The 23763-nt window shown below is 42.6% G+C and overlaps 2 pseudogenes; one reads left to right on the forward strand and one right to left on the reverse strand.

Annotated features, from left to right (window-relative positions):
• Positions 1–1790: 1790 nt before the first annotated feature.
• Positions 1791–1909, reverse strand: LOC134946722 (5S ribosomal RNA; annotated as a pseudogene).
• Positions 1910–7370: 5461 nt separating this feature from the next.
• On the forward strand, positions 7371–7489 carry LOC134947233 (5S ribosomal RNA; annotated as a pseudogene).
• The last annotated feature ends 16274 nt before the right edge of the window (positions 7490–23763 follow it).

Here is a 23763-nt window from a genome sequence, read left to right on the forward strand (position 1 = left end):
ATGCCTAGAGTTTCACGCACTGGGTGTCATGCTCGTTGCTAGGGGTTTCACCCTCTGGGTGTCATGCTCATTGCCAGGGGGAACGCAGTAGGAGGTGTTATATCGTAAGCACCACTATGGCATAGTATACAGCATTATGGCCTGATCTGATTGTGAGCACTGGTGATGTTGAGTGCAGTAGAGGTTGTTTTCCATTTGAGTTGTGTCGCAGATACATCCCAATGGGAATTATACAGAGGCGCAGTACAGATTCTGACAGTTGGTGCAGTACAGATTCTGACAGTGGGTGCCTCAGTCCTTGGACATTAGGACACACAGATGTACACCAGGGAAGGGCTGTGCAGTGCTGAATTTCCCATTAGGAACGTGAGCCTATGGGTGGCCCCTCCTGGGGGCGTCACACCAGGCCATTGTCCGTACCACTTTACAGAAGTGGACTTCCTACCATGCAGCACAAGTGGGTGCTTAGGGCCCAATGGGTCTTTGTAGGCACACAGAAAGGCCGCTGCTGATATAGAGTCTCTGCATACCAAATATTGTTGCACCGCCAGTTAGTTCAGTACCTGATTTATGGGGACAGCATCGGCACTCCTCTCCAGCCTGCGTGTGCCTCTCTGTCTCACGAATGCTGAGTGCTGCGTGTGACTTACTATGTCAAATGCAGAGAGAAGAGTGTGGAGAATGGGGGATGCCGATGTGTGCACAGTACTGCCATTGGTGGTAAGCAGAGCACACTGGAAGGGTGGAAGGGAGTAATCATCACTTGCATCCATGTCATGTGACCTCTGTACAGCACAGGGAGATAACAAGGCCCAAACAATCAGGAAAGTAGAAGTAAGAGGAATGTGTTGCAAAGGTCCCCAGAAGGTGTATGTGTGTGTGTGGGGGGGGGGGGGGGGGGGGCGGCCAATAATGTTGTGCCTAGGGGTGGCCAGACCCCTAAATCTGCCACTGGGGCTGTGTGGTGATATTAGCATGTTGTTACAGGCAGCAAAAGACCCCGGCCCATTAGGGCTGCTTCCAGACATTTCTCGAGCTGGTTTTTCATCCTAATACACTCCTATATCTGTGACTAGGCCCTCCTTAACTCCCACATATAGAAAGAGTAAATAGGTTTTAGGAAGGGCCAAAGAGTTGCCTCAGATGGCTTATACCCCTTTCACACTGCAAACCCGGGTCCGACCCAGTATTTTGAACCCGGGTCAGACCGTTTCACACTACACTTTCAACCAGGGTTATTGCAGGGTTGGCTCTTTTAAACTCAAGACTAACAAGGGAGAAAAAGAAGGCTCTTGTGTGGGCGCACTCTATACAGGAAAGAAGTTCCTATAATGTATATCAGAGAATGTTAAAACATAACTTTTATTGGTAATAATATAAGCATATTTTACCCATCTAAACGATCCATGAAGAAATAAAGAATTGGGAAAAAATTTTAAAATGTTCTGGTCTCTTTATTTAAAGAACGATTGGAAAGGTTTGTAGACACAGGATTGTCATACCACCATTTCCCCTGACCAGTACAGATAACTGTATTGATAGGACCGAGGAGTGGTCAAAGTATTAATATGTAAATATCCAACTATGATCACTTAAATTAAGTGGATATATAGCTGTTTAGAGGTCACCAGATTCTAGCACCTGAATCATTCGACAAATACCATAATTGTAAATGGAAAAAACATTGATCTGCACTGAGCATTCACTGACTAGATGAGAAGATATGAGAAAGAAATAGTGGTGATACTGCTGTTGGCATGTTCTTCTCACACAGAGAGGAAACAATTCCTACTCTACAACACCAGGTATTCACAGTTAGTCTCCTTTCCTGGTACTAACCCGGCCCAACGCTGTTTAGCTTCCAAGATCGGACGAGATCGGGCAATGGCAGCATGGTATGATAGTAGAGGATAGTATAATCAGCACACCAATGAGAGTGCACCTATATAAGAAATAATTCAGTAGGAAATGATAGAAAGAAATAGAAAGAAGGGAGAAAGTGAAAAGATAAGTAATAATCGGTGGATCTGCTTTCCACGTTAGGCACGGTTCAACCGCACCCACATTCATGGCTCTGTGCTCCGTGAATCGAGGATGAGAGTCCACGAGACAGATAAGGAAGTAGAATTGATTCTAAGTTGGTGTTCTCGGTAATTGGGGTTGAAATCCAAAATTAGAAATACAATTGATAACACAGAATGCGGTAGACCTTAATAATCCTTCCAAATTACAGGTCATCAATTTATCTGACAGGCTTCTATCCATCGATCATATGGAAGTACTTGCAAAAGGACTTTCCTTTTCACCATCCAGATCCTTCAACAGATTCTCCTGGGAAAAGGACCTGAGGCTTTTTGGGAGAAAGCTTCTTCTCAAAAATATTTTTGCTAGGCAACAACACAGACAGATGGAGAATCCGTGCAGTTCGGAACTGACTACTGATGACCTTCATGCCATTCAGGAACTAGAAGAACTTCAAATGGAATCCAATATGGATAGTACTAACACCAACAGACCGAGATGTAAACCTAAATCTTCCTTTTTTTTCACCAGACAACACCAGCCCAGAGGTAAGGGCCTTCCTGAACCGGGTGTCCAAAGAATTTGACGATATCTATGTTCAAACCAGAAATGGCCTCCACCACTCTTCTAAAAATCTTAAATTCAAAGAAAGAAAAGCTTTACAAGAAATGGGAACCAGGAATGATATAATCATAAAACCATCCGACAAAGGGGGCAATATTGTACTCTGGCCTTGTGAAATGTACATTACCGAAGCACATCGACAATTACATGAAACTTCTTAGTGATCCCACCTCCAGATTCCTGAATGCTTATAATACCTTACTACAAGAGGCTGCTACCCCAGGCACTATCACAAAGCAAAAACTACAATACCTTACTGTCCAGAATCCAAAAACACCAACTCTCTATCTTTTGCCCAAGATTCATAAAAATGCCCATCAGCCTCCTGACAGACCAATTATGTCAGGTAATGGTGGGCTCCTGGAGCAACCTAGCCGATTTCTGGACCTACATCTACGTGAATTTGTTCTGGATTTACCCTCCTACTTGCAAGACACTTCGGATTTATTACGCAAAATCCATGATATACACTTTGAGAATGATTTTCTCCTAGTGACTCTAGATGTGGAGGTGCTTTACACAAGTATTAATCATCACCATGGTCTCACAGCAGTCAAATACTATCTGGACCAAGGAGGAGAAAAGGACTTTTCAGATTTTCTCCTAAAACTATTTCACTTTGTTCTCTCCAAAAACTATTTTGTTTTTCAAGATCAATTCTTTTTGCAAGTAATGGGAACAGCAATGGATGCTGCTTGTGCACCCACTTATGCAAATAATTTTTTGGGGTGGTGGGAGCACCTCTATGTTTTCAATACTACCAAGGAGAAATACACTACACATGTGACATTGTGGCTAAGGTATATTGATGACATATTCATCATTTGGAACGGAGAACGTGGTCTCCTCATGGACTTTATCAAACTCCTCAACACCAACGATCTCAATATCACATTGACACACACCATCAGCTCATAGACGGTCCCCTTTCTCGATCTCAATATTTACAAATCTGACACAGGTTTTCTGGAAACTGAATTATATCGCAAGGAGACTGCAACTAATAGTCTCCTCTTCCAAACCAGCTCACACTTTCCCCCAACCATTGAAAATATCCCTAAAGGGGAGTACCTCAGGCTGAGACGTGACTGCTCGGAAGATCAAGTTTTCAAAATCAAGAGCAGAGAACTTACCCGTCGCCTCTTAGCCAGAGATTATAGTAAACGCTCACTTAAATGAGCATATGCAGCCACCACAGTAATCAAGAGGGAGAGTTTAATTTTTGGGAAGAAGAAGGAGGACATAAAACCAGATAACATCCTAAGATTCATAGGGACTTTCTGCCCTGAATGGAGGATGTTGAAAAATGTTATAACTAAACACCTTCCCATCCTGCAGTTGGATCCAGACCTATCTCCGCTCTTGGATTCTCCACTACAGATGAGCTGGCGCCGATCCAAGAATATAAAAGACCAATTGGTGCGCAGTCATTTTGTTGCATCCACCCCCAAAAAAACTTCCATTTCTGGATCCTTCTCGTGCAGCCAATGCAAATCATGCCCACAGATATTACAAACCAATACTGTCATAGACAGATATGGGCAAACAATAACACTACAAAAAATTTTCAATTGTAATACCCAAGCAGTGATTTACTGCATAACGTGCAATCTTAAATACATTGGCATGACCACACGTAAATTAAAAGAAAGAGTCCTGGAACATTTATTCGCAACGCAGCTAAAGATCTAGCACGCATGAAACAGCTTACCTCGGTTGCCAGGCACTTTCATTTTCACCATAAAGGATCCATTAAAGAATTTAAGGCTTTTGGTTTGGACCGTGTTCATTTGGGCATACGAGGAGGAGATATCACCAAGGAACTCTACAAGAAAGAGAGCGGGTGGATCTTTCGCCTCAACAGTCTTAAGCCCTTTGGTCTGAACGAAAATATCAATTATGCAGTTTTTTTGTGAATTATCAGCTCCTCAACTGTGGCACATACCTGTAGACTAGTACATCAATTACTTCCCTCTTCCACCTACCCCTCTTTTCTCCTTCCCAACTCACTCACCACCTCTGATCACCTTCAATACCCTTGCCTCATCCAGCAACTCTAATGTCCATAAATTAACCATATCATCTACCCCCTTTTTCCCCCCCTTCCCCCCCCACCCCCACCCCCCCCCCCCTTAACCCAGGAATGCCCCACATTTAATTCCATCCCTTCTCTCCTCATCACATCACCCTTCCTCCTTTTTACGCCCCTTTCCTCCCTCACCACACCCACACCCCTCATATCCCCCTAGTCTCATGCCCGCAATCATCCTACCCAATCACAAGCCCCCTGCCCATTCACTCACACAATGTCCCCAGTGATATCTGGCACCACCCCTACCAATCAGTACTTTTTAACCAGCCCCCACGGCAAACCCATACCACCAGGCATAATACATTTTCTACTACCCTTTCTTATCCACCCAGCACACATTCATTATTATCCTTCACCTCATACTCACTTAATGTTATTTTTATCACCATATTATTACCTTCACTTCCATTTTCACTCTTCATCATACACTTTCAGTCCTTAAAATTCTTGCAATCTCATTGTTTCCGCACGCCTTTCACGCCTCCATAATGGTCATTATTCTAATGCTATAATTCCAATGCCTTCAATTCATTCCATCTCCAGCTATCCCTGTTAGGTTCCTTCTCATAGCCTCACATACTCATTTCCATAATTCAACACAGTCATTTATTGACATCTATCAATTTCTGTTCATTGCACTCGTCCCATAGTATTTTATATTCCCTCACAACATGCAAGGTATCTGCTCCTTGTCATGCTATGTTAACACTCTGTTCTAGGGCAATTTTGTCTGCCCACACCTTAGCACATTCAGGACTACTGCATCCCCCAGGTAACATGGCGTCCAGGGCCTCGCACAAGGTTCCCATACACGCCCCCATCCTCCCAACTCAATCCCTTTCTAAATATGGCGTCCCTGGCCTCGCCAGCCACAGGCTGACATGCACAATACGTTTAACCTCTCCCCAAGCGACGATGGGTGCGAGCGCTGGAGCAGCGCTGCTGCCCGCCGCATTCGCTCCGTATTATCAATGGTGTCCCCACATCCAATACCGCCATGTCCAATTAATTTCATCCTCACCCTGCACCGATTGTAATCATTATTTTCTCCTGTCCTTTTACTTATCCTTTCCTATTTATCTGCTCTTTATCCCTTCCCGTTTATCTTTTATTCATCCCAATGCCCTTTACCTCCATACCCACTCCCCTTCTTCTACTTTTTTCATTATCTCCTGTAGTTTTCCCTACTCATGCCTGTCCCGTCATTCTATAACAGTCATTTTTTACAATCATTATACATCATCATATTTTATGATTCTGACTGATCATGTTAATATGTAAGGTACCCGTCTATTTAATGCTATTTTGTTGTATTACCATCTTTTTGTGTTTTTAACCCGTTTCTAAGGGGCATCTTTGCCTGCCCACACTTTAATATACCTAGGACTACTTTATCCCTCATTTAATATGGCATCCTGGGCCTCGCCCGAGGTCCCTAAACATGCCCATATCTCCATCAACCCCATCCCTTTTCCAACATGGCGCTTCCAGCTCCATCAGCTACAGACAGACATGCGCAATACGCCGCACTTCCCCCATAGCGACGGCAGGCGGGACCGCTTATGCAGCGTCTCCGCCCGCCACACCTTCCATTGGTCTGACGCACCAATAGAACTGCCCATAAATATCCGTCCCCCTGCCCATACCTCCAAACCTGGAAGTGAACAAGCCCTAATGGGCGAAACGCGTCTTCCACATGGGGGTCCGTACATGGAGTGACTGCACGGCGCCAGCTCTTTGCACCTGACTATGCACTGATCCATTCTTCTGCCCACTGATTGGAGTGTCGTAAGCCCTCACTGCTCTGTGGTCACACAGGCAATAATATCACACTCAGGCATCTCATTAATGCAAATGTATTAATTGCTGATTAGAGCTCATTATTTTCTTTCTATGTGAGTTCTGTCCTCTGATACGGGCTATAATCTTAGTCCCCAACAGTGGACAGAACATTACTATTTCTTATCATTTGTGCTTTCATTCATTACTTTGCTGTGTACCTGACAGATATCGTCTGTCATTTTCATTCCAAATCACAGATTAGCTGCTTTTCTCTTCCTATTCTGGATCAGAAATTCATGACATATTGTTTCTGTTCAAACATTTGATCGACATAGCTTGCGTATTTGTTAACATCTTAGCATTGTCAAGAAGTTATTTTGTGCATATAATATACATGCCTATGTTCATTTATTATCTATAATTTTCCCTGCGATACTATTGTACTTTGTAATAACCTACACTCCCTAAGGGGATTTTAATGACAGTATTGCAGTCCGACTGTCCATCTTACGTGTTTACTGTGGTGATCATTTTTTGAGACTGACTTTATCCACAGCAGTATTCTGTGTTATCAATTGTATTTCTAATTTTGGATTTCAACCCCATTTACCGAGAACACCAACTTAGAATCAATTCTACTTCCTTATCTGTCTCGTGGACTCTCATCCTCGATTCACGGAGAACAGAGCCATGAATGTGGGTGCGGTTGAACCGTGCCTAACGTGGAAAGCAGATCCACCTATTATTACTTATCTTTTCACTTTCTCCCTTCTTTCTATTTCTTCTATAATTTCCTACTGAATTATTTCTTATATCGCTGCACTCTCATTGGCGTGCTGATCATACTATCCTCTACTATCATACCACGCTGCCATCGCCCGATCTCGTCCGATCTTGGAAGCTAAACAGCGTTGGGCCGGGTTAGTACCAGGAAAGGAGACTACCTGTGAATACCTGGTGTTGTAGAGTAGGAATTGTTTCCTCTCTGTGTGAGAAGAACATGCCAACAGCAGTATCACCACTATTTCTTTCTCATATCTTCTCATCTAGTCAGTGAATGCTCAGTGCAGATCAATGTTTTTTCCATTTACAATTATGGTATTTGTCGAATGATTCAGGTGCTAGAGTCTGGGGACCTCTAAACAGCTATATATCCACTTAATTTAAGTGATCATAGTTGGATATTTACATATTAATACTTTGACCACTCCTCGGTCCTATCAATACAGTTATCTGTACTGGTCAGGGGAAATGGTGGTATGACAATCCTGTGTCTACAAACCTTTCCAATCATTTTTTAAATAAAGAGACCAGAACATTTTAACATTTTTTCCCAATTCTTTATTTCTTCATGGATCGTTTAGATGGGTAAAATGTGCTTATATTATTACCAATAAAAGTTATGTTTTAACATTCTCTGATATACATTATAGGAACTTCTTTCCTGTATAGAGTGCGCCCACACAAGAGCCTTCTTTCTCTCCCTTGTTGCCCCCTCAGTGACAGTACAAGGGGGGCATGACTCGCGATCGCAGCTCTGCCACAACACCATGTCTCTTTCATATAGGCTATGCCCCCTTTTTGGGCATGCCCCAAGGTCCCTCTTTGTACTTTTAATAAGTTGGGAGGTATGCAGTAAGCTGCCTAGCAATCTCTGCCTCACCCCTAATTCTTAACAGCTCTAATTCTAAATGCTCTCGGTTCTTTCCTGTGTAGCAGGGGTCAGGCTGCTGACATCATCAAGGCACACAAAGAACAGCCAATCAGCACTTTTACACGAATGCAGGGTTGAATAACCTGGGTTGGACACATTAGAGTCACATTGACCTGGGTCCAGCCCGTGCATAACACTGCTACTATACCGGGTTGAAATGCAGGGTTACTCGACCTGGGATATTAAAAAGTGGTGCTTTTAGACTGCAATTTGACCCGGGTTGAGCTGGCTCAACCCGGAAATATCCCAGATTATATTTGTGGTGTGAAAGGGGTATTCCATATTATTTTCCAGCGGGTGGGATGCTGGCTGTCAAAATCCCGACAGCGGCATTCCGCCCGCCAGAATGACGGCAGTAAGGGCAAGCGCTAAGAGTTCCCTTGCGTGATCGCTGCACCCGTTACAGGTTCTATTTTCACTCTATGGGTGTCATGGACACTCACGAGTAGGAATAACCCCTGACATAACCGTCTGAAATTCAGTCCCTCCGCACTTGGGTTTTTGAGCCCTTCCACCTCTACATGCTGATGCACTAAGCTTGTCTGTGTTTAGGGCAGCCCAACACAACAGTGAGTTTAACTCTTTGAAAACCTTGTTCTCTACAGGAATTTTATGAATTCTTATGTTGCAAGAGTGTGCTTCCAATTTTTTCACACTAATTTTTTTAAGCAGCACTTCTACTGTCTGCATGTGTATAAGTGGCACTGCTACTGTGGGCATGTATAAAAGCGGCACAGATACCGTGGGTATGTGTATAAGTGTCACTGCTACTGTGGGCATTTATATAAGCGGTACAGATACTATGGGCATGTAAATATGTGGCACTGCTATCGTGGGCATGTATATAAGTGGCACTGCTGCCGCGGGCATGTATGTAAGCAGCACTGCTACCGTGGGCATGAATATAAGTGGCACTGCTACCGTGGGCCTACCACAGCACCCTACAGCAGCAAGATGCAGCACAAGAAACTGGACTATTAGTAATGTACTGTAGTATACTGAGCACCACAATGCAGCACAAGACAATGAGCAGTGATACTGATCACTGATGAGGATAATACTGAGAACTGACACTGAGCAGCTAGATGCAGCACTGGACTATTAGTAATGTACTGTACTATACTGAGCACCACAATGCAGCACAAGACAATGAGCAGTGAATCGGAGCACTGATGAGGATACTAGAACTGACACTGAGCAGCAAGATGCAGCACTGGACTATTAGTAATTTACTGTAGTATACTGAGCACCACAATGCAGCACAAGACAATGAGCAGTGATATGGAGCACTGATGAGGATACTAGAACTGACACTGAGCAGCAAGATGCAGCACTGGACTATTAGTAATGTCCTAGATGGGCCAGGTGTTTGTGCCACCCATTTGGGTCACTTAGCTTAGTCATCCAGCGACCTCGGTGCAAATTTTAGGACTAAAAATAATATTGTGAGGTGTTCAGAATAGACTGGAAATTAGTAGAAATTATGGTTATTGAGCTTAATACTATAGGATCAAAATTACCCCCAAATTCTATGATTTTAGCTGTTTTTGAGGTTTTTTTAAAAATCACCCGAATCCAAATCCCGAAAGAGTGGTTTTGCCAAAACGCATCCAAATCCAAAACACGACTGCGGATCTGAATCCAAAACCAAAACACAAAACACGAAAAATGCCCGCTGCACATCTCTAGTTAGGGGAGCGGCATGTAGCCTTGTAGACTATGCACAGGTATATCTAGAAAATATACGATCTAATCTTTAACCAACCAATACAAGAAAGTATTTAATGTGAAAATACGAAACATTGGACTAATTGAAGGTGCGCCCTAAAGCAATTTACAATGTTAGGATTAGGGGGTTCGGAAAGACCTCTAGCATATACACTGTATATACATTTTAAGACAGAAAGGTACAAATTACATATTCACATTGCATCTATGGGCTGGATTCACATGTACCCCCCCCCCCTTTCCTCCCTCAATCGTGCCCGTCAGCAGCTATTCTAATGGTGCTGCCAATGGGTGCGACACGTTTATTTCAGCTCGCTACCCCCAGGAGTAACAAGCTGAAATGCGCGCAAAGAGACCCATTTGGGCACCCAAACGGTGTCTTTTCACGATCGCACACATTACTTTATTCAGGTTTAGGTGCTTTGCGCACCTAAACCCGGGTGTAATGGGTGCAATAATTGGGGGCATTTGAATTTCCCTTATATGTATGTGTGTGTGATATACGCACACACACATATTTCTTTATATAACGGACACCTCAGTTTCCATCCATTCTACTCCTGCCCCCTATTCTGTCAGACCCCTCCCCCTCTACTTTTCCCCACTCAAACGCCAGTCATTCTTGTTGAGTGCTGGTGGGCCCATTCAGAATTTTACTATGGGGCCCACAAAGGTCTAGTTACATCTCTGGGAGGGTTATAGAGGAGGCAGTGCAAGGCATCCTGGGAACAGTCAAAGCTTTAGCCTGTTGGTGCCTTGGATCAAGATCCAACTCTACACACCGATGTTAGTGTAGTGCCTTTTGGGGTTAAGGTTTTTCAGAAAGTTACAGGATTGTTTTAATTTAGTAAAATATGCCCCATTTTAAAGATAGGGCATTTACATTTGTTGCTCCTGGCAGTACATAGCAGCCTGCAGGGCATGTACAGTGGCTTCATTTGGGTACACAAACATTGCCAGCTCCTGGTCACAAACTGAAATTATTGTGTGTAAGTGGCAGTGACGTGCGGTGGGGTGAGGCAGGTGAGTCAGAGCCTTTCCTGTCATACTTACATTTGTACCAGACTTTTGATTGTATAAAGTATATGAAAAATACAAAGAATATGTTTGAAATATCTTCTTTGCATTATTCTAATAATTTTTATAGCCAAAACTCTGGAGTAAAAATTCTATTGCAGGTGAGGCAGTGCCTCACCTGTCTATCTTTTCTGCACTTCTCTGATCAAAACTCACCAAATTTCCTGGAGTTTATACTGCTGCACCTGTGTATAATGCCCAGATGTACCCTTTGGTTCATATATTGTGTGTAAATCTGGCTCTGGTGCTAGTCAGTGCCTCCTCAGCCTTTTAGCTCACCGCACGTTCCTGGACTAAGTGGAATTAGCGGTGTTTATGTGATACAGGGGGTGGTGGAGTTTTGTGGTTGGTGGGGGGCACACTGTGTGATTATTTATTTTGACATCCTCTAACATAAAATCTAATTTAAAGTTCCGGTCAGCTCTTAATAAATACTGTCTGACCTTTTAAATCTAGCTATTGGTGTCTATGTCTTTATTTGTAGTGTTAAGCTAGCTTAAAGTTAAAGTATAAGTGATCACAATAAAATTATTGGCGCCCTATTATATATATATAAAATATCTACCCATTTTGCTGGCACTCATAATCATGCATAACATCCACTCAGATGCCCCTCATATAGAAAACTTCATATACAGAAAGAGTGATGGCACTCCAAGAATTCCTTAGATGCAAAAATGAAGTGTATTAAAATTTTTAGTCAAACATTTTCAAGGCATTACGCACCGTCCTCAGGACAAGTGCAGCAGTAGCAATAAGAACAGAGCATACTCACCCACACGCTTCAATCCTGAAATCCTCCTGGTTTCCCGCTCAACGTCCAGTCCCCAGCGTCTTCCCACCGAGACACACCACGCCCGCATTTCCGGAACTCACGTCACTGGTCACTGTTGCCCTGGAAACACTACCTGTATGCGTGCCACCAGGCAGCGTCCTGCGTTCCAGCCGCGTCACTCTGGGTCCTTTAGTGATTTAACCATCCCGGAACCTACACAGATAACGGGCAGAGGGACAGTAAACAAAAATCCACAAACCCAAAATACATTTAAAAACAGTGAGAATATAGAAAGCACAAATATACACATATAAAGGAACAAGGAACAGGTTGCATATCCCACAATACCCCATGACATTAACAAGGACTACATTCATAACATGAGCCAACTAATTAAGAATATATCTTATTAGACTATTGCAATTAATCTTATCGTTCAGACCCCCTGGCTTCATGGATCCTAAACGCAGAATCTATTTGGATTCGTTGATCAATAATTCCGTGTGTCACGATCCGGGTATCTGGACGCCATTATTTTCCTTTCAGGTGTCTCCTAAGGTTGTCCCAGCATCCTAGGCCCGGTTCCCTGCTATGTGGCTAGCATCCATACGTCATGTCTCATCTCTGCTGATCTGTGGATATTGCCTTTCTAATGCCCGGGCGACTTTCATGGCTTCACCTGCCAGCGGGGCCTCGGGCATCATCTCCATATTCTCAACGTATTACAAGGTATGTGGCACTTCTCACTTACTGCGGCCGTCTGAGCTGAAGGTTTGAGACGCAAGTCGGCGTTCTCTGTGTTCACCGCCGCCATTACAGAGGAATCTCCATGTGGTGTTACAAAACAAGGTTTCCCTCCACTGGCCAGTATGGGCGCAGCCATCTTAGTTTCAGTCACATGATCCTGACCTCCAATCCATAGCTCCGCTGGAGTCTGCCTAATTGGTCATCCAATCCCGGTATACCTAAGGGTATAAAGGGACTGAGCCTGCACTAGGAAATCGTCAGTGCTTTGGTTGTCAAACCCTGTTTCCAGTCTCTCTCTCCTGTGGTTGTTTTGTTCCAGGTTTCCAGCTCCTGTCTCCAGTTACCACTAAGAGACCCGCACCAGCTTACCACCTTGCGGTGCAGCCTGACTCTGCAGTCTTCTATGACTACTCCAGCTTCCAGCTACAGATCCATCTGCTTCCAGCGGTCAGCTTCCAGCAGTGATCAACTACCTTAAACTGCTGGTGCTTCTCCAGCGGATACCTACAAATCATTGGTACCCGCAACCCATCGGTACCCGTATATCATCATTTCCCATATCTACGCTCCCTAGCTTCATTCTACTACCTGGCTGGTTCCATCCAGCATCCACTCCATGTTTTCAACACCTGGCTGGTTCCATCCAGCATCCACAGCAGTCATCTCAACTACAGTGTTACCAGCTTCCAGTGATACATCTGCTGTTGTGTTCCTTGGCTACTCTCACTACTACGGACGGGTCTGGTAAGGACATTCCATCTCTGGGACATTAAGAACTGTACCTTATCCTACCAGTACCCTGTGGCTCTTGCCAAATTTATAGTGATCCAGGAACTGTTTCATTTTAACTACTGCATATCTTTATTCATTTACCACTGCTGTGAATAGATGGAGTTCTGTTAATAAACTTTTATTGACTTTTAAATCCTGGTTGTCATGGTCACGCCTTCGGGCAATCTTCCTACACCGTACTTACATGTTTAGGGGTCTGATTAAACCTCCCAAGTTTAGTTTCACCTCAGCCTTTACAACTGAGGCTTCCTCCCGTCAGCTCAGACCCTCAGTTGTGACACCTTGGCACCGTCTCCTCTTGTAGGAGATTCTGGCACATGGTCAATCATAAAATATCTAATGGACTTAAGGGGGTGACCCAGCTCCTTAAAATGTCTAGAGATTGGTGGGTCTATGTATTTACCTTTAAGTGTCTTATTGATGGCAGATCTATGCGCATTTATGAGCTCTTTAAATGTACGTGTGGTTTGGCCCTCATAATTTAGGCCACACGGACATAAGTGGTATTGGAGGACATTACAAATCTTGCGCTGTGTGTGTGTGTGTGTGTGTGTGTGTGTGTGTATATATATATATATATATATATATATACATGTCAGGCCACTGTACATATATGTGCGTGTCAGGCCTCTGTGCTGTGTGTATATGTGGATGTGTGTCAGGCTACTGTCTGTGTGTGTGTGTGTGTGTGTGTGTGTGTGTGTGTGTGTGTGTGTGTGTATGTATGTATAAATGCAGGTATGGGTACGTCGGTGTACGTCCAGGTGTCAGCATGTGCATGTATATATGCAGGTGTGGTTACATTGGTGTACGTCCAGGTGTCAGCATGTGCATGTATAGATGCAGGTGTGTGTACGTCAGTGTACGTCCAGGTGTCAGCATGTGCATGTATAGATGCAGGTGTGTGTACATCAGTGTACATCCAGGTGTCAGCGCATCCTTGTATAGATGCAGGTGTGTGTACGTCCAGGTGTCAGCATGTGCATGTATAGATGCATGTGTGGGTACGTCGGGGTACGTCCAGGTGTCAGCGCGTATATGTATAGGTGCGGGTGTGGGTACGTCAGTGTACATCCAGGTGTCAGCATGTAACATAGTATCTAAGGTTGAAAAAAGACAATTGTCCATCGAGTTCAACCTATTTGTGGTCTCCTATGCACGATTATTTTGTAGAAAATTTTGACTGAAGTTGATGACTGCCGTTACGTTTTACCCCTCTTTTTTATAATAACCATAATGCGTGACTATGCCTTGTAACCCTGGATATCCTTATCCATTAGGAATTTATCTAACCCATTCTTAAAGGTGTTGACTGAGTCGGCCATTACAACTCCCTCAGGCAGGGAATTCCAAACACGTACCGTCCTTACCGTAAAAAAGCCTTTACGCCGTATTGTGTGGAATCTCCTCTCCACTAACCTGAGCAAGTGTCCACGAGTTCTCTGTGTTGATCTAACCAAAAACAGGTCCTGCGCAAGATCTGTATAATGTCCCCTTATATATTTGTAAATGTTGATCATGTCCCCTCTTAATCTCCTCTTTTCCAGTGTAAAGATGCCTAGTCTTGCAAGCCTTTCCTCGTATTCCAGCGTCTCCATACCCTTAATTAGTTTGGTCGCCTGCCTTTGAACCTTTTCTAGCTCCAGGATATCCTTTTTGTAGTAAGGTGCCCAGAATTGTACACAGTATTCAAGGTGTGGTCTCACAAGTTATTTATATAACAGGAGTATTATACTCTCATCCCTAGCATCAATTCCCCATTTTATGCATGCTATTATCTTATTGGCCTTCTTTGCTGCAGTCCTACTTTGGGTACTACTGCTTAGTTTGCTATCTATGAGGACACCTAAGTCCTTTTCCAGTACAGAATCCCCTAATTTTACCCCATTTAGTAGGTAGGTGTAATTTTTGTTCTTGTTACCACAGTGCATTACCTTACACTTGTCTGTATTGAAGCGCATTCTCCATTTCGCTGCCCAAGCTTCTAATTTAACTAAGTCATTCTGAAGCGACTCAACATCCCCCTCTGCATTTATAACGTTACACAATTTGGTATCATCTGCAAAAATTGACACCATGCTCTCTAGACCTTCTGTTAGGTCGTTAATGAAAATATTGAACAATAGCGGTCCTATTACTGAGCCTTGCGGCACACCACTTAGCACTTCAGTCCAAGTTGAAAAAGATCCATTAACCACAACGCACTGCTCCCTATTATCTAACCAGTTTTTGACCCAAGTGCATATTGTGCTTCCTAGCCCTGATTCTTGTAGCTTGTAGATAAGTCTCATGTGTGGTACAGTGTCGAATTCTTTGGCAAAATCTAAAAAGATTACATCCACCTCTTTACCCTGATCTAGGTTTGCGCTTACTGTTTCATAAAAGCCAAGTAAATTGGTTTGACAGGATCTGTCCTTCATAAACCCATGTTGATTCCTTTTAATGACCTTAATGACTTTAAGGAACTTCTGAATACTATCTCTTAGAATACCTTCCAATACTTTCCCCACTATAGATGTAAGACTAACTGGTCTATAATTACCTGGTTCAGCTTTACTTCCCTTTTTGGATATAGGCACTACTTCCGCTATACGCCAGTCTTTGGGAACCATACCTGATATTACTGAATCCTTAAAGATCAAAAATAGCGGTTTTGCAAGTTCAGAGTGAATTTCCCATTAGAACCCTTGGGTGAATACCATCGGAACCTGGTGATTTATTAATCTTTAAATATTTTAATCGGTCACAGACTATTTCCTCGCCTAAATAAGTACCTATCAGTGGGATATTTTCATTATTGAGATTATGTGTTAGTCCCTGAATTGGGTCCTCTCTAGTGAATACTGTTGAAAAAAAACTAATTTAGTGTGTCCGCTATGTCATTATCATTTTTGCTTAAGACTCCCAACTTGTCTTTTAAAGGGCCTATACTCTCCTTCTTTAATCTCTTGCTATTAATGTATTTAAATATTTTTTTTGGAATTCGCTTTGCTTTCCTTTGCTACTAGTTTTTCAGTTTCTACTTTAGCAGCTCTTATTTCCTTTTTGCTTATTTTGTTACATTCCTTATAGTGCTGAAATGACTCTGCTTCCCCCGTCAGATTTGTATTTTTTAAATGCTCTCCTTTTCTTGCCCATAAGTTCCTTTATCTTTTTGTTAAGCCACATCGGTTTATTTTTATTCCTTTTTTTGCTTCTCGTAGGAATAAATTTGAGTATATTTTTAGCTAGCAGGAATTTTAGTACCTCCCATTTCTCCATAGTATTTTTTCCTAAAAACAAACCTTCCCATTCAATATCCCTGAAAAATACCATCATCTTTTCAAAATTCGCATTGCTAAAGTTTAGAGTCCTAGTTGAGCCAGTATAGGGCTGTTTATGAAAACTGATATTGAATGTGACCATATTGTGGTTGCTGTTTCCTATGGGTTCCCCTACTATAATACCTGATACCAAATCCCCATTGTTTGTTAATACCAGGTCTAAGATTGCATTGTACCTAGTTGGTTCCTCAATTAGTTGAACTAAGCAGTTATCATTAAGTGTGTTTAAAAACATATTGCCCCTAGCAGTATCACATGCATCGTTTTTCCAGTTTATCTCTGGATAGTTAAAATCTCACATCACTACTATGTCTCCTACTCCTGCTGCTCTTTCAATTTGCTTTAGTAACAATTCCTCATCAGATACGTTGATACCAGGCGGCCTATAGCATACACCCAATAATAACGACTTTTTTATTCCTTTTTCCCAGCATGCAATTTCTACCGATAATCACTCGACAGTGTCTACAGTCCCCTCCTGAATATCTTCCCATATATCAGGTTTTAAAAATGGTTTTACGTAAAGACACACCCCTCCACCCTTTTTATTTAGTCTGTCTCTCCTAAACAGTGTATAGCCCTCTAGATTGACTGTCCAATCATGAGATTCGTCCCACCAAGTTTCAGTAATGCCTATAATATCATACTGTTTGCTTGCTGCAAGTATTTCTAGTTCGCTCTTTTTACCAGTAATGCTCCTAGCATTTACATACATACAACTAAGATAAATATTTTCCCTTGCACCTTATGTAGCAATGATGACCTGTAATCGTCATTGGTTAGTGCTTTGGTAAAATCTCTTTTAGTACCCATGTTAGTAACCTTACCGCCCGCTCTTACCCTCCCCCCAACTTCTCCCCCATTTCGTTTACTACCGCCATCCCCACTATTCTCACTGCATGACCCGTAGTTTCTAGCTAAACCCTCCCCCCAGGCTCCTAGTTTAAGATCTCCTCCAACCTTCTAACCATCCTTCCCCCCAGCACCGCTGCCCCCTCCTCAGTCAGGTGCAATCCGTCATGACAAAAGAGATGGCGCCTGACTGAGAAGTCCGCCCAGTGTTCCAGGAACACAAACCCCTCTTTCCTGCACCAATCCCTAAGCCACACATTTACCTCCCTAATCTCCCTCTGCCACCCTGGACTAGCGCGTGGTACGGGTAATATTTCGGAGAATATTACCTTAGATGTCCTTGCCTTAAGTTTCTTTCCTAAGTCCCTATAGTCTTTCTTAAGGACATCCCACCTTCCACTAACTTTGTCATTAGTGCCAACGTGCACTAAGACCGCCGGGTCTTTCCCAGCCCCTCCCAGCAATCTATCTACCCAGTCCGCGATGTGCTGTACCCGAGCACCCGGGAGACAACAGACTGTACGGCGATCACGGTCCCGGTAGCAGATTGCCCTATCTGCCTTCCTGATGATAGAATCCCCTACCACCACAATCTGACTAGGTACCTCACTATCTTTTATCCCAACTGCGCCAGAGGGACCGCTCCTCTTGATGCTAGAGGGAGCAGTCTCCTCCTATGTATAGATGCAGGTGCTTGTACGTCCAGGTGTCAGCATGTGTATGTATAGATGCAGGTGTGGGTACGTTGGTGTACGTCCAGGTGTCAGCATGTGTATGTATGATGCAGGTGTGTGTACGTCAGTGTACGTCCAGGGCCAAAATTTACTAATATTCATGTTTGTGTCAGTTTGTGTAGTGTTGAAACTCGTCCTGTATCGGGTGCATTTTCATGCAACTTTTTGAAACTATATACGCCAAGCTACTAAGCATTCGAGTTTATTGTTTTCGTGTTTTCCGATGTCGATGCCAGTCGTGTTTTTTTGGCACATTTACGGCCGTCATTGTTGTTTGCGTATGTGTTTGTGTTGTTTTTTCTGGTTTTTTTTCTAAGTTAAACGCGGCAGGGTTTTTTTTTTTCCACAGCCGCATTTTCACTTTTAGTTTCGGTTTTTATCCCCGTTCGTGATTGGTTGTGTTTCAGATGGTAGGAGTGTCTGTGCGCAACCATATAAATACGCCCCAAACCGTCCGCACCTCGTGGGTTTAGTTAAAGTTGAGGAGAGAGGCTGTGCAGTGGAGTTTGGTGAGTAGTGTTTGTTTGGAGGACCATTTTTTGCGAGTTCTGAGTGTTGTATTGTGTTTGAAAGCAGTTTTGTCATTCTTGTTGTCTTGTATTTTTTGGCTTTGTCTCAATTTTTGTCCAAGTTTATGTTATTTATAGTCCCTTGTCAGTGTGTGTGTGTGTGTGTGTGTGTGTGTGTGTGTGTGTGTGTGTGATTAGTGTAGTGGTAGCGGAGGAGTGTTTTTTTTTTTCTGTGTTAATTGTTTAGTCACACAATTATGTGTGACTCAGAGGTGGTTGAGGTGAGTGAGGTGGAGGGTGTTAGTGAGGGGGAGGAGGTCGGTCAGGTGGAGGAGGTGAGTGTTAGTGAGGTTAGTGAGGTGGAGGAGGTTGGTGAGGTTACTGCAGTAGCCTCAAGTGACAGTGATAGTGACAGTCAGACAGTTTCGCAGCCACACCACTACTAAGACTGGGTGGAATGTCAAGTTTAGTTATGCAGAAAATGTGGCATTGGTGCGGGAGCTGATGAAGTATCAGCGGCAGCTATTTGGGCCTGAGTCCGCCAAGGTGCCAACACGGAAGAAGACGGTGTTGTGGGTGAAAGTAGTTGCTGCTGTAAATAGTGAGGGGGTGGTGAAGCGGACGGAGGACACGTGCTGCAAACGGTACTATGACATAAAGCGATGTGTCAAGTCCAAAATGGCCAAGGAGGCGAAGTCGGCTCGCAAAACTGGTGGTGGTCCGCCCTTTATTGCCACATATCTGGACTATGAGGAGCCCATGCGGACTATAATCCCTCCAGAAGTAGTGTCTGCAACCCATGTCCGGGATTCCGATCGCCCCAGGAAGGATGGTGAGCATGTGTATTTGCCTTAACATTCTATGACATTACTTCTGGCTTACTGTATGTTTTAAATGTGTGTCATATGACGTTGCATATTACTCCCATCTTCAAGTGTGCGTCATCAAATACATTGTTTTGGGTCATGTTTCATACAAAAGTCAATGTAACGTCTTACTTGCTTGTATGTCATGTGGTTTTTGGACAGTACATTTTCCAAGTGTAGTTTGGACTTGGTGTGTCATTGAATTGTCCAGCAATAATGTTTTACTTTTGCACATTGTACATTTTGAAAGTTGGACTATGTTTTTTAATTCAGTTATCCAAATCAGTGGTTGATATGTTAGAGGCTGGAGTAGTGCAAAGTGTCTTTGAAGGCAGTTACATGTATAATTTCATTAGTACTCAATGTAATATTGTTTAAGTCAAGGCCACTATTTGCTGGTTCATTTTGAGTCTGTATTTGTACACTGACACAACAACTGCAGACTTAGTTACCTTACTGTTTTTTTTTGTTTGTTTGTTTTTTTGTTGGCCTCATATTGTGTTAATGTGTGTTTGGAGTGCCACATCACAGACCTATTCTATATCGCATCTGTATTTTTATTTTATTTTTTTTATTTTTTTCATTTTATTTGAAAATGAAGCAGTGTGTATTTTGGCTTGTTGGTGTATGTTTTTGGAATTGTGTCCTATGTCTGTGTCCTGTATATGATTCCCTGTGTTGCACTTTCCATAGTGCATATGGCTATTGGACAATGGCCCTCATTCCGAGTTGTTCGCTCGCAAGCTGCTTTTAGCAGCTTTGCACACGCTAAGCCGCCGCCTACTGGGAGTGAATCTTAGCTTCTCAAAATTGCGAACGAAAGATTAGCAGAATTGCGATTAGACACCTCTTAGCAGTTTCTGAGTAGCTCCACACTTACTCGGCATCTGCGATCAGTTCAGTGCTTGTCGTTCCTGGTTTGACGTCACAAACACACCCAGCGTTCGCCCAGACACTCCTCCGTTTCTCCAGCCACTCCCGCATTTTTCCCAGAAACGGTAGCGTTTTTTCCCACACACCCATAAAACGGCCTGTTTCCGCCCAGAAACACCCACTTCCTGTCAATCACACTCCGATCACCAGAACGAAGAAAAAACCTTGTACTGCCGTGAGTAAAATACCTAACTGCATAGCAAATTTACTTGGCGCAGTCGCACTGCGGACATTGCGCATGCACATTAGCGACTAATCGCTCCGTTGCGAGAAAAAAATAACGAGCGAACAACTCGGAATGACCACCAATGTTTTGAGTTTGTTGTTGTGCTTTTTGTGTTTAATGTCCTTATTTTTAGATTCATAATAAAACATCCATTTTTTAAAGATGTAATGTTTATAAGCATAATGGGTGGATGTATTAACAATAGCATGAATATTTTTTATTTTTTTTTGGATTTACAGTGTTGAAATAAAGCAGTACTGGTATTCCTACAGTCACTCCCATCACATCTGATGATGATGACGCTGCGGAAGCAGGTAAAGTGTCCATTGTAGTATAGGTTAGGTTTGTAAATGAATGGCCATAACAAAATGTCACTTTCAACACTAGGTCCATCCAAAGAAGTCTTAAGCAGCAGAAGGCTCACTTCTGGAACACACCACAAAAAACATCTGCCAGCAAAGGAAGCAAGGTCTGATGTCCAGGCCCAACCACAGCAGGCTACCCCGCCACGAAGATTGTCTACTGTTTGTTCGGTGCCCCCACTCCAAATTTTGGACACACCTCCAAGACGACAACCACACTCCCCTCATCTTGATTGTGAGTAACAAACTGTGATAACAATTAAAAATGTCAGATCTTTAAAAAACCATTTACTTAAACTCATTAAGTCAATACCCATCAAAATCTGCTACACTTACCCAAGTCAGTAAAACATGAAATGGAAACCAAACAAAATGGCCTACACAACATCCAGTAAAGATATGTATGTTACTTCAGCCATACAGTAGCACATTGTGTGGAAGATGTTGCAACAGAAACTCATGTGTAAGCTTTGCAAACATTTACACATGTGTGCTTGTCCTAACATTGCCAACTGCATACAAAAACATTACTATGTTTTGATTGGAGACACTATAAGGCAACACATTATGGATTACAATGTGTTTTTAGGCAGGAGTATGTCTGATGTACTATACAACTCATGTGTTTGCTTTTAGAATGAAGTAACCAGACACATTTGCCACAAACAGGCATATGTATGTATTTAAGTAATGAGTGATGATGTTACTAGGCCGGATATCTGAAAGCACCAGTCCATTACATGTGTTCCATGTTTAGTGCTTTGTACCAATGTATTAAACATATGGATAAGTAACGGATAAATGTTTTTCATTTCAGCTTCTAGTCCTGGTACCAGCATCCCTCCGCAACAACAGCAACACAGTGACATGGATGACACAATCATGTTAGAAATGTATCCAGTAAGCAAAGGAATCAGCCCCCCAGCACCTGTGAGTACTCCCCCACAGCAAAGCACACCACCAACCCAACACAGCCCAACAACACCAGTAACACAAGGCCCTGATCAAGTGTTCTGGACCATTTGGGCTAGACAGCAGGCCACTAATGAAGATTGCCTGCGTAGGCAGACCCAAATGTTTGCAAGCCTACCATCTCACCTCAGATGAATCAGCAGAAATCTGAGTAGACAAAATGAAACAAACACAAGAATTGCAAATACCATGGAAATCATACGTGCAGACAATACACATGCCATGGACAACTTACAGCGCATAATGGAAGAACAGCACAGACAACAGCAAAGCCATATAAACATTTTAGAAAGCAATCAATTGATCAATGAATCCATGTCCAGAATTGTATACAATCAAAATGCTGCAACACGTGAACTCAATGCCACCCTCAGTAACCTCAATGAAACACTCAGATCCCTGCAGCAACAGCAAACAATCAGCAGTTCTGGTACGACTACTCCAAATGTAACACCAGTGTCATCACCACCAAGGCGCTCCACCAGAGCACGCCAACACGACAGTGGTAAAGGCAAAGGCCTGGACAAGCAACCACCCAAATAAACATAAAAAAAACCACACCCATTTCTTTAAAGAGAAGAGAAAAAAAACACTTACCAAGTGTATGATTAACAGAATATATATAACACTTAGCTCCTTGACAATTTGTACAACATCATTAATTATAACTGGTACAAACAACAAAAAGAATTTTGTACACACATTTCTTCTTTATCATCTTTGTATTTTTTGTTAGCAGGAAACTGTTGTTTGAGCTGCACATAGATGTTAGCATGCAGAAAGCAGACCACTTGATTTTTTTCTAATCATTACTCTTTCTAGATTCTAATCATTCTTTGAGCCAGCAGACAGACTAATTGGCAGCCAGGCAGATTCATCCATAACCAATACAATTTACAATGTGAATTGTAACTGTTTTACATTTCCTCTCTAGACAAATTGACAAGAAAAACACAATTGAGTTGGCTAAAAGTGTTCTAATATGTTGGGGGTAATATTTAGATAATTCAGTCCGAAAATGACTGACATTGTTGTGCCATGTTTGTGTGTGTTAAAAATAAGTAATCAGATTTAAAAACATGATGTAGAAGCAACAACATTTGACATATTTGAAAGTTTAACACAAATGTGTGTAATAATTGATATATGTTGTTAAATGTGTATTGCCTTACAAATCTACAAGTTTTGGCCAGCAAACATAAGGAAATAAATTATTTTGCATGAGAGAAGTTTGTGTCCCTTTTATAGGCATCCTAATTTAGGTTAGAATGATTTGTAAGTGTCAACACATGTAAACACGGCTGAAAAAAGCAGGTAAATTTTTTTGCTGCGGTTTTTTACGAATCGCAAACAAATCCGACCGCAATTGAGCACTCAGAGACTAACACCCAAATACGAATGAATAGTGAATTCCCGTATTGTATGAAATAACAGGCGCGTTTGACCGATGGTCTATTCATTCGTATTTGTGTACTTTGCCGTTCAAACCATTATGAATGTCCAAAACACTGCCGAGATTTGTGCTTAGTGAATTCCCGTGTTGGGACTTAGTAAAAAAAACACAAATCGGCCAAACTCGGATTTTTAGTAAATACTGGCCCAGGTGTCAGCGTGACTATGTATATATGTAATT

This window comes from Pseudophryne corroboree, chromosome 7, assembly GCF_028390025.1.
Source record: "Pseudophryne corroboree isolate aPseCor3 chromosome 7, aPseCor3.hap2, whole genome shotgun sequence".
Taxonomy (NCBI): Eukaryota; Metazoa; Chordata; class Amphibia; order Anura; family Myobatrachidae; genus Pseudophryne; species Pseudophryne corroboree.